The sequence below is a fragment of the Panulirus ornatus genome, chromosome 16 (assembly GCF_036320965.1).
Source record: "Panulirus ornatus isolate Po-2019 chromosome 16, ASM3632096v1, whole genome shotgun sequence".
NCBI lineage: Eukaryota > Metazoa > Arthropoda > Malacostraca > Decapoda > Palinuridae > Panulirus > Panulirus ornatus.
The window spans coordinates 43,954,786-43,965,737 of NC_092239.1; positions in this window are offsets into that span (position 1 = coordinate 43,954,786).

The following is a 10,952-nucleotide window of genomic DNA, read 5'->3' on the forward strand; positions in this document are numbered from 1 at the left end:
CCCGCAGCCACACCTTCCTCGACCTCTCACACTTCATGATGACAGTATTAACATAAGAGCGTAATCATAGCAGTAAGGATGACACAGACGCCCGATAACAATGATAACAAATGCTTGGTATTACTAGACTCCAACGCTTGATGGTAACAATGATGATAACAAACGCCTGGTGTTACCGGACTCCGACTGCATGAGGTCACAATGCGAATAAAAATTCACTTCCGGTGGGGTTGTATCATCGTCGCTGGACATTTTGTCCAGTCTCGTCGGGGGACTTCTCACTCTAAGGGAGTCCATCATCTAAATGTGTTCTGGGTGTGCCATTATTGGCACGGTTTGGGGAGTGCATTCTCGGTGTTCTATTGTTGGTACAGGTTGGCTAGGGTGTTATTGAGTGTCGTGGGCTCTTTTCAATGTGTGTGTGTGTGTGTGTGTAAGATGTATTGGTGGGTATGTTACCATTACTAAGACAAAGTCATAATTTGCACAAGTGGAGAGGCAGTTACTGAAGAACTATTCTTTATACATCTTGCTGGAAGGTTGTCTGAACCAGTAGCAGTACATATACCAATGCTTCAAATTTCACTCGCCTAGTTATCTTTAACAGCTGATAAGCTAAACATATCCACAATATTTTTGCCACGATCAATTTGTTGAATATGAGATCCATGCGAACAGGACATGTAGGTAATTTATCAAGTAACGAAGCTCTGGTGAAGTTAAAGGTGTTCAGTTATAAGATTTAAAGCAATGACCCAAGTTCTTTGCAAAATTTATCTAATTTGAATATTATAGATTTAGAATTTTCTTATTTTCTTGATGTCCATTACAAAAAACTGTATAGGTGAGTTAGTGCTTTAAAGTGGTCGCCAGAGAAAACGATGATTTGGTGTGTTTGTAGAGAACGTAAACCTGGATTTAGGGTACTATTTATCATTTTTTTTTTTTTCAGTGAGGAAATCTTCACCACTGTTTTCAGGATATTCTATCTACCAAAAACAGGATCATTACTTATATGTATTCTTCATATGATCACTTTCTCTGTCAGGTAAGCGTTAGGCACAACTCTGAAAAAACTTTTGAATTTGCTTGGCAGACCAGAGGATGATATCGAAAAACTATGATGTTTTGATAATGAGGTTAGTGTAAGTGAAGAGTGTGCTAAGGAAATGATTCTTAAGTCATAACTCATCACTATGTAGCAGAAGCTGTAACCTCCAGTGCCTATGAAAGACAACGCAAGATGGCACTTGCCTTGTAAACCCAGAAATAGTGCAATCAGTTAAATGTTAGGAGAGGCAGGAAGCAACAGGCGTCATTTTAACCTCAGAGAACTAAATCGAGATGTGTCACATAACTTACGTAAGTATAAACTCCTCAAAGTAAAAGATTAATTGTTGGATGTAAGAATGATAGTAGTAAGAATAACTACGATAAGTAAAAGCTCAATTGCTGGATGTGTGAAAGCCGGACAGAGAACTTTGAAGATGAAAATAATATGTTAGTTTTAAGGAACTGCAGTAACCATAAATCAATACATTGTTTAGATATGAGTAAGGCAGTTTAAAGGCGCTCAGTATGAAGTACCTATAAACTGCCTTACTCATATCCAAACAGTCTATGCACTGTTAAGGTATGAGTAAGGCAGATTATATTAAGTACCTATGAATTACCTTACTCATACCTATGGCAGTTTATGGGTACTTTATGTGAAGTACCTATAAACTGAGTAAAGCAGTTTATAGGCTTCATAGTAAGTACCTTTGAATTGTCTTTTGGTATGAGTTAGGCAGTTTATAGGTACTTGATATGAAGTACCTATAAAGTACCTATAAAGGATTAAGTGGTCGAGCAGCGTTGTTAAATCCCATGTGTATAAGGAAGTCACTGAAGTGTATGAAGCAAACAAAAACCATCGAAGACATGTGTTTGGATCTCATTCCATTTTTTTTTTTCTCAATAAAAGACTCCAAGAAAGAATTAGTAGTACCGAACACGAAGTGTCCATTGTGAAAATGAGTTCAGACGGTATGAAAAAAGATATTGTAAAGGAATTAAGAAAGTTTTGATGAAAATAGGAACGATGAGGCAATAACAGACTCTGCTGTCCATCAGGAAAACCAAGAAGCAAGGAACTCCGATTATCTTGTAAACAAAGCCACCTCAGACATCCCGTCTGGGTTACAGAAGAAGAATAGTGGTCCTTTTCGACGCAAATGAACCCGTTGGTAACTTGAAAGAGGAAATTTGGAGTCAGGATGAGCAAGTATTGAGGGATATATGTGAAGAGCTTCTCTGAAGAGGTGAGTGACTGGTATTTTAAGTTTAAAAGTATTGGGCAAAAAAAGAGATATCAGAAGCGAAAAGTTCGTGGGATGAAAGTAGGGGCGCCAATAATTCTTTCTGAATCCACGACAGAATTGATGTGCCCACTTACTCAACGTCTTTCATGTGAATTAGCCTTAAGCAAAAACAATACAGTTCAGAATATTTTAGACAAAAACTCATCTGAAAATTCTGTGGGTTGTGATTACTGAATACCTTGCAAAAGTTGTAATATGTTTTGCAAAGGGCAGATTAGTAAGGATCTTTCTGCTAGACCTAAGCAACATAAATGATATATAAGAACAGGACAGGTTTCCAGTACCTTGTGTATTCACGTCAGAAATTATGACCACTGTATCGACTGGACCAGTGTTACTTCAATTATAACCTGTAAATCTCACGAGGAAACACCATTGAATCTTCCCTCATTGAATACTCAGAGAATTGTAACATGCATATAGGTGAAGGTCTACAGAAACTGGGTAGCTTTGTCGTAGGTAAAATTTGCAAACAGGTTTGTCTGTGTTGACCGCACACGTATGAACGAGCACATTTCCGTCTCCCATTTATCTCTATCTATCTGCCTCTCTCTCTCTCTCTCTCTCTCTCTCTCTCTCTCTCTCTCTCTCTCTCTCTCTCTCTCTCTCTCTCTCATAGAGCCTATGAACGCACACTTCCATAGAACATACAAACCTCCAACAGCCAGGCTCCAACCCGGGACCTTGTGCGTGGTAGGTGGGAGCGATCATAGCCTAGCCGTAATACTCCCGCCTACCACACATAAGGTCCCAGATTTGATCCTGGTTATCGGAGTATGTCATCAGTTTTGATGCAAGAGACCGGATATTAGTAATGGGTGATTTAAATGCGAAGGTGAGTAATGTGGCAGTTGAGGGAATGATTGGGGGGCATGGGGTATTCAGTGTTGTGAATAAAAATGAACAGCTTGTGGATTTGTGTGCTGGAAAAGGACTGCTAATTGGGAATGCCTGGTTTAAAAGAGGGATATACACAAGTATACTTATGTGAGCAGGAGAGATGGTTAAAAGGCATTGTTGAATTACATGCTAATTCATAGGCGTGTAAAAGAGAGACTTTTGGATGTAAATATGCCGAGAAGGGCAGCTGGTGGGATGTCTGTTCACTATCCTGTAGAGGCGAGGGTGTAGATTAGTAAATATTTCCAAAAGAGAGGAAACAATGTCAGGAAGAATAGAATGGTGAGAGTAAGTGAGACTGGAAAAGAGACTTATGTGAAGAAATCCAAGGAGAGATTTGAGTGTATAATGGCAAAAGGTGAGAGCAAATGACGTGAGGGGAGTGGGTGAGGAGTGGAATGTATTTAGGGAAGCAGTGATGGCATGTACAAAAAATGCATGTAGCATGCGAAAAATGGGAGGTGGGCAGATTAGAGAGGATAGTGAGTGGTGGAATGAAGAGGTAAAGTTGGTATAGAAAGGGAAAAGAGATGCGTTTGGGTGTTACAGGGAATAGTGCAAATGATTGGGAGATTTATAAAAAAAAAAAAAAAAACGGCAGGGAGTAAAGAGAAAGGTGCAAGGGTTGAAAAAAAAGGCAAATGAGAGTAGGGTTGAGTTGCTGTGTTTTCAGAATTGGTAGGAGGTGTGTGGATCAGGTGTTTAAAGAATGTGTGCGAGAAACACTTGAATAAAAAAAAAAGATGGATCTGTATTTGGCGCCTATGGAGCTGGAGAAGGCATATGATAGGGTTGATAGAGATACTTTGTAGAAGGTCTTAAGAATATACAGTTTGGAAGAAAAGCTGTAAAAGCAAAGTTTTTATCAAGGGTGTAAAGCATGTGTACAAGTAGGAAGAGAGGAGAGTGAATTGTTCCCGGTGAAGGTCGGTCTGCGGCAGGGATTCGTGGTCACCATGTTTATTTACGGATCGGGTGGTGATAGACGTAAATACGAGTCTTGTCGAGAGGTGCGAGTATGCAGTCTGTGGGGGATGAAAGGGCCTGGAAATTTAGCCAGCTGCTGTTTACTGATCATATAGCACTTGTAACGGATTCAGGTGAGAAACTGCAGAAGTTGGTGACTGAGTTTGAAAGGATGTGGGAAAGGTGAACGTTGAAGGTACATGTGAATAAAAGCAAAGTTATTAGGCTCAGCAGGGCTGAGAGACAAGTTATTGGGAGGTAAGATTGAATGGAGAGAAACCGGAGAAAGGAAATGTTTTAGATATCTGGGAGTGGAATTGGCGTCAAATGAAACCATGGAAGCGGAAATGAGTCATAAGGTGGAGAAGGGGCAATGGTTCTGGGATCGTTGAAAAATGTGTTGAAAGAGAACGTTATCTACAAGGGCAAATATCGTTATGTTTCAAGGAATAGTAGTCCCAACAACACCGTATGGTTGCGAGGCATGGGCTATAGAGAAAGCCTGTGCATGGGAGAGTGGATGTGTTGGAAATGAAATGTGTGAGAGCATAATGTGGTGTGAGATGGTTTGATCGAGAAAGTAATGATAGGGTAAGAGAGATGTGCGGTAATAAAAAAAAAAAGTGTTTAAGAGAGCAGAAGAAAGTGTGTTGAAATGGTTTGGACATATGGAGAATATGAGTGAGGAAAGGTTGACATAGAGGATATATGTGTCAGAGATGAAGGAACAAGGAGAAGCGGGAGACCAAATAGGAGATGGAAGGGTTGAGCGGAAAAGATTTTGAGCGATCCGGGCCTAAACATGCAGGAGGGTGAAAGGCGTGCACGGGATATGATGAAGTTTTGGAACGACGCGGTATACTTGGGTCAACGTGCTGTCAGTAGACTAAACTAGGGCATATGAAGCGGCTGGGGTAGACCATGGAAAGGTCTGTGGAGCCTGGATGTGGAAAGGGAGCTGTGGTTTCGATGTATTACACACGACAGCTAGAGACTGAGTGTGAACGAATGTGGTCCTTTTTGTCTGTTTTCCTGGTATACCACATCGATCCAATTCACTCTATTCCTTCCCTCCTTTCACCCTCCTGCATTTTCAGCCCCGATCACTCAAAATCTTTTTCACTCCATCTTTCCATCTCCAATTTGGTCTCCCACTTCTCCTCGTTCCCCCCACCTCCAACACATATATCCTCTTGGTCAATCTTTCCTCACTCATTCTCTCTATGTGCCCAAACCAATTTCAAAACACCCTCCTCTGCTCTCTCAACCACGCTCTTTTTATTTCCACACATCTCTCTACCCTTACATTACTTACTCGATCAAACCACCTCACACCACACACACACACACTCACCACACACACACACACACACACACACACACACACACATATATATATATATAATATGTATATAATATATATATATATATATATATATATATATATATATATATATATATATATATATGTTATATATATATATTTTTTTTTTTGCTTTGTCGCTGTTTCCCGCGTTTGCGAGGTAGCGCAAGGAAACAGACGAAAGAAATGGCCCAACCCACCCCCATACACATGTATATACATACGTCCACACACGCAAATATACATACCTACACAGCTTTCCATGGTTTACCCCAGACGCTTCACATGCCTTGATTCAATCCACTGACAGCACGTCAACCCCGGTATACCACATCGCTCCAATTCACTCTATTCCTTGCCCTCCTTTCACCCTCCTGCATGTTCAGGCCCCGATCACACAAAATCTTTTTCACTCCATCTTTCCACCTCCAATTTGGTCTCCCTCTTCTCCTCGTTCCCTCACCTCCGACACATATATCCTCTTGGTCAATCTTTCCTCTCTCATTCTCTCCATGTGCCCAAACCATTTCAAAACACCCTCTTCTGCTCTCTCAACCACGCTCTTTTTATTTCCACACATCTCTCTTACCCTTACGTTACTTACTCGATCAAACCACCTCACACCACACATTGTCCTCAAACATCTCATTTCCAGCACATCCATCCTCCTGCGCACAACTCTATCCATAGCCCACTCCTCGCAACCATACAACATTGTTGGAACCACTATTCCTTCAAACATACCCATTTTTGCTTTCCGAGATAATGTTCTCGACTTCCACACATTCTTCAAGGCTCCCAGAATTTTCGCCCCCTCCCCACCCTATGATCCACTTCCGCTTCCATGGTCCATCCGCTGCCAGATCCACTCCCAGATATCTAAAACACTTCACTTCTTCCAGTTTTTCTCCATTCAAACTCACCTCCCAATTGACTTGACCCTCAACCCTACTGTACCTAATAACCTTGCTCTTATTCACATTTACTCTTAACTTATAAATATATATATATATATATATATATATATATATATATATATATATATATATATATATATATATATATATAATATTTATATATATATATTGGAAAGGATCACAATTTTGCGCGTGATCAAGATATTCCTATGAGTCCACGGGGAAAATGACACACAATAAGTTCCCAAGTGCACTTTCGTGTAATAATCACTTCATCAGGGGAGACACATGAGAGAAATTAACAGTCAGTTGATATACAACGAAGAGACGAAGCTAGGACGCCATTTAGTAAACATGCGATTGTCCAAGACAGACAACGAGCGTATCATAAACTTATCATTTTACAAATTTTATCAACAACAAAGTTATCTTATTTGTATAAACCATCACTAATATTAAGATTATAATTCTTTGTGTATCTAATAATAGAAGATTCAATAATATTTCTCATTGTAATAGAGAAATAGGTAATAGAGTATTGAAATGGTTTGATCACATGGAGAGAATGAGTGAGGAAAAGATTGACCAAGAGGATTTATGTGTCAGAGGTGGAGGGAACGAGAAGTGGGAGACCAAATTGGAGGTGGAAGGATAGAGTGAAAAAGATTTTGAGTGATCGGGGCCTGAACATGCAGGAGGGTGAAAGGCGTGCAAGGAAAAGAGTGAATTGGAACGATGTGGTATACCGGGGTCGACGTGCTGTCAATGGATTGAACTAGGGCATGTGAAGCGACTGGGGTAACCCATGGAAAGTTTTATGAGGCCTGTATGTGGAAAGGGAACTGTTGTTTGGGTACATTATAGATGACAGCTAAAGACTGAATGTGAACGAATGGGGCCTTTATTGTCTTCTCCGAGCGGTACCTCGCACACATGAGGGGGGAGGGGGTTGTCATTTCATGTGTGGCGGGATGGCGACGGGAATGAATAAGGGCAGATAGTATGAATCATGTACATATATATATTATATATATATATATATATATATATATATATATATATATATATATATATATATATATATATATATATATATATATATATATTGTATTTTAACTTTCTAAAAATGAGAAACAGAAGGAGTCACGCGGGGAGTGCTCATCCTCCTCGTAGACTCAGATTGGGGTGTCTAAATTTGTGTGGATGTAACCAAGACGTGAAAAAAGGAGAGATAGGTAGTGTGTTTGAGGAAAGGAACCTGGATGTTGTGGCTCTGAGTGAAACGAAGCTCAAGGGTAAAGGAGAAGAGTGGTATGGGAATGTCTTGGGAGTAAAGTCAGGGGTTAGTGAGAGGACAAGAGCAAGGGAAGGAGTAGCAGTACTCCTGAAACAGGAGTTGTGGGAGTATGTGATAGAATGTAAGAAAGTAAATTCTCGATTGATATGGGTAAAACTGAAAGTTGATGGAGAGAGATGGGTAATTATTGGTGCATATGCACCTGGGCATGAGAAGAAAGATCATGAGAGGCAAGTGTTTTGGGAGCAGCTGAATGAGTGTGTTAGTGGTTTTGATGCACAAGACCGGGTTATAGTGATGGGTGATTTGAATGCAAAGGTGAGTAATGTGGCAGTTGAGGGAATAATTGGTGTACATGGGGTGTTCAGTGTTGTAAATGGAAATGGTGAAGAGCTTGTAGATTTATGTGCTGAAAAAGGACTGATGATTGGGAATACCTGGTTTAAAAAGCGAGATATACATAAGTATACGTATGTAAGTAGGAGAGATGGCCAGAGAGCGTTATTGGATTACGTGTTAATTGACAGGCGCGCGAAAGAGAGACTTTTGGATGTTAATGTGCTGAGAGGTGCAACTGGAGGGATGTCTGATCATTATCTTGTGGAGGCTAAGGTGAAGATTTGTATGAGTTTTCAGAAAAGAAGAGGGAATGTTGGAGTGAAGAGGGTGGTGAGAGTAAGTGAGCTTGGGAAGGAGACTTGTGTGAGGAAGTACCAGGAGAGACTGAGTACAGAATGGAAAAAGGTGAGAACAATGGAAGTAAGGGGAGTGGGGGAGGAATGGGATGTATTTAGGGAATCAGTGATGGATTGCGCAAAAGATGCTTGTGGCATGAGAAGCGTGGGAGGTGGGTTGATTAGAAAGGGTAGTGAGTGGTGGGATGAAGAAGTAAGATTATTAGTAAAAGAGAAGAGAGAGGCATTTGGACGATTTTTGCAGGGAAAAAATGCAATTGAGTGGGAGATGTATAAAAGAAAGAGACAGGAGGTCAAGAGAAAGGTGCAAGAGGTGAAAAAGAGGGCAAATGAGAGTTGGGAGAGAGAGTATCATTAAATTTTAGGGAGAATAAAAACATGTTCTGGAAGGAGGTAAATAAAGTGCGTAAGACAAGGGAGCAAATGGGAACTTCAGTGAAGGGGGCTAATGGGGAGGTGATAAAAAGTAGTGGTGATGTGAGAAGGAGATGGCGTGAGTATTTTGAAGGTTTGTTGAATGTGTTTGATGATAGAGTGGCAGATATAGGGTGTTTTGGTCGAGGTGGTGTGCAAAGTGAGAGGGTTAGGGAAAATGATTTGGTAAACAGAGAAGAGGTAGTAAAAGCTTTGCGGAAGATGAAAGCCGGCAAGGCAGCAGGTTTGGATGGTATTGCAGTGGAATCTATTAAAAAAGGGGGTGACTGTATTGTTGACTGGTTGATAAGGTTATTTAATGTATGTATGACTCATGGTGAGGTGCCTGAGGATTGGCGGAATGCGTGCATAGTGCCATTGTACAAAGGGAAAGGGGATAAGAGTGAGTGCTCAAATTTCAGAGGTATAAGTTTGTTGAGTATTCCTGGTAAATTATATGGGAGGGTATTTATTGAGAGGGTGAGGGCATGTACAGAGCATCAGATTGGGGAAGAGCAGTGTGGTTTCAGAAGTGGTAGAGGATGTGTGGATCAAGAGGATGTGTGGATCAGGTGTTTGCTTTGAAGAATGTATGTGAGAAATACTTAGAAAAGCAAATGGATTTGTCTGTAGCATTTATGGATCTGGAGAAGGCATATGATAGAGTTGATAGAGATGCTCTGTGGAAGGTATTAAGAATATATGGTGTGGGAGGCTAATTGTTAGAAGCAGTGAAAAGTTTTTATCGAGGAGGTAAGGCATGTGTACGTGTAGGAAGAGAGGAAAGTGATTGGTTCTCAGTGAATGTAGGTTTGCGGCAGGGGTGTGTGATGTCTCCATGGTTGTTTAATTTGTTTATGGATGGGGTTGTTAGGGAGGTGAATGCAAGAGTTTTGGAAAGAGGGGCAAGTATGAAGTCTGTTGTGGATGAGAGAGCTTGGGAAGTGAGTCAGTTGTTGTTCGCTGATGATACAGCGCTGGTGGCTGATTCATGTGAGAAACTGCAGAAGCTGGTGACTGAGTTTGGTAAAGTGTGTGAAAGAAGAAAGTTAAGAGTAAATGTGAATAAGAGCAAGGTTATTAGGTACAGTAGGGTTGAGGGTCAAGTCAATTGGGAGGTAAGTTTGAATGGAGAAAAACTGGAGGAAGTAAAGTGTATTCGATATCTGGGAGTGGATCTGGCAGCGGATGGAACCATGGAAGCGGAAGTGAATCATATGGTGGGGGAGGGGGCGAAAATCCTCGGAGCTTTGAAGAATGTGTGGAAGTCGAGAACATTATCTCGGAAAGCAAAAATGGGTATGTTTGAAGGAATAGTGGTTCCAACAATGTTATATGGTTGCAAGGCGTGGGCTATGGATAGAGTTGTGCGCAGGAGGATGGATGTGCTGGAAATGAGATGTTTGAGGACAATGTGTGGTGTGAGGTGGTTTGATCGAGTAAGTAATGTAAGGGTAAGAGAGATGTGTGGAAATAAAAAGAGCGTTGTTGAGAGAGCAGAAGAGGGTGTTTTGAAATGGTTTGGGCACATGGAGAGAATGAGTTAGGAAAGATTGACCAAGAGGATATATGTGTCGGAGGTGGAGGGAACGAGGAGAAGTGGGAGACCAAATTGGAGGTGGAGAGATGGAGTGAAAAAGATTTTGAGTGATCGGGGCCTGAACATGCAGGAGGGTGAAAGGCGGGCAAGGAATAGAGTGAATTAGATCGATGTGGTATACCGGGGTTGACGTGCTGTCAGTGGATTGAATCAGGGCATGTGAAGCGTCTGGGGTAAACCATGGAAAGTTGTGTGGGGCCTGGGTGTGGAGAGGAAGCTGTGGTTTCGGGCATTATTGCATGACAGCTGGAGACTGGGTGTGAACGAAAGGGGCCTTTGTTGTCTTTTCCTAGTGCTACCTCGCACACATGAGGGGGGAGGGGGATGGTATTCCATGTGTGGCGAGGTGGCGATGGGAATCAATGAAGGCAGACAGTGTGAATTGTGTGCATGGGTATATATGTATGTGTCTGTGTGTGTATATATATGTGTACATT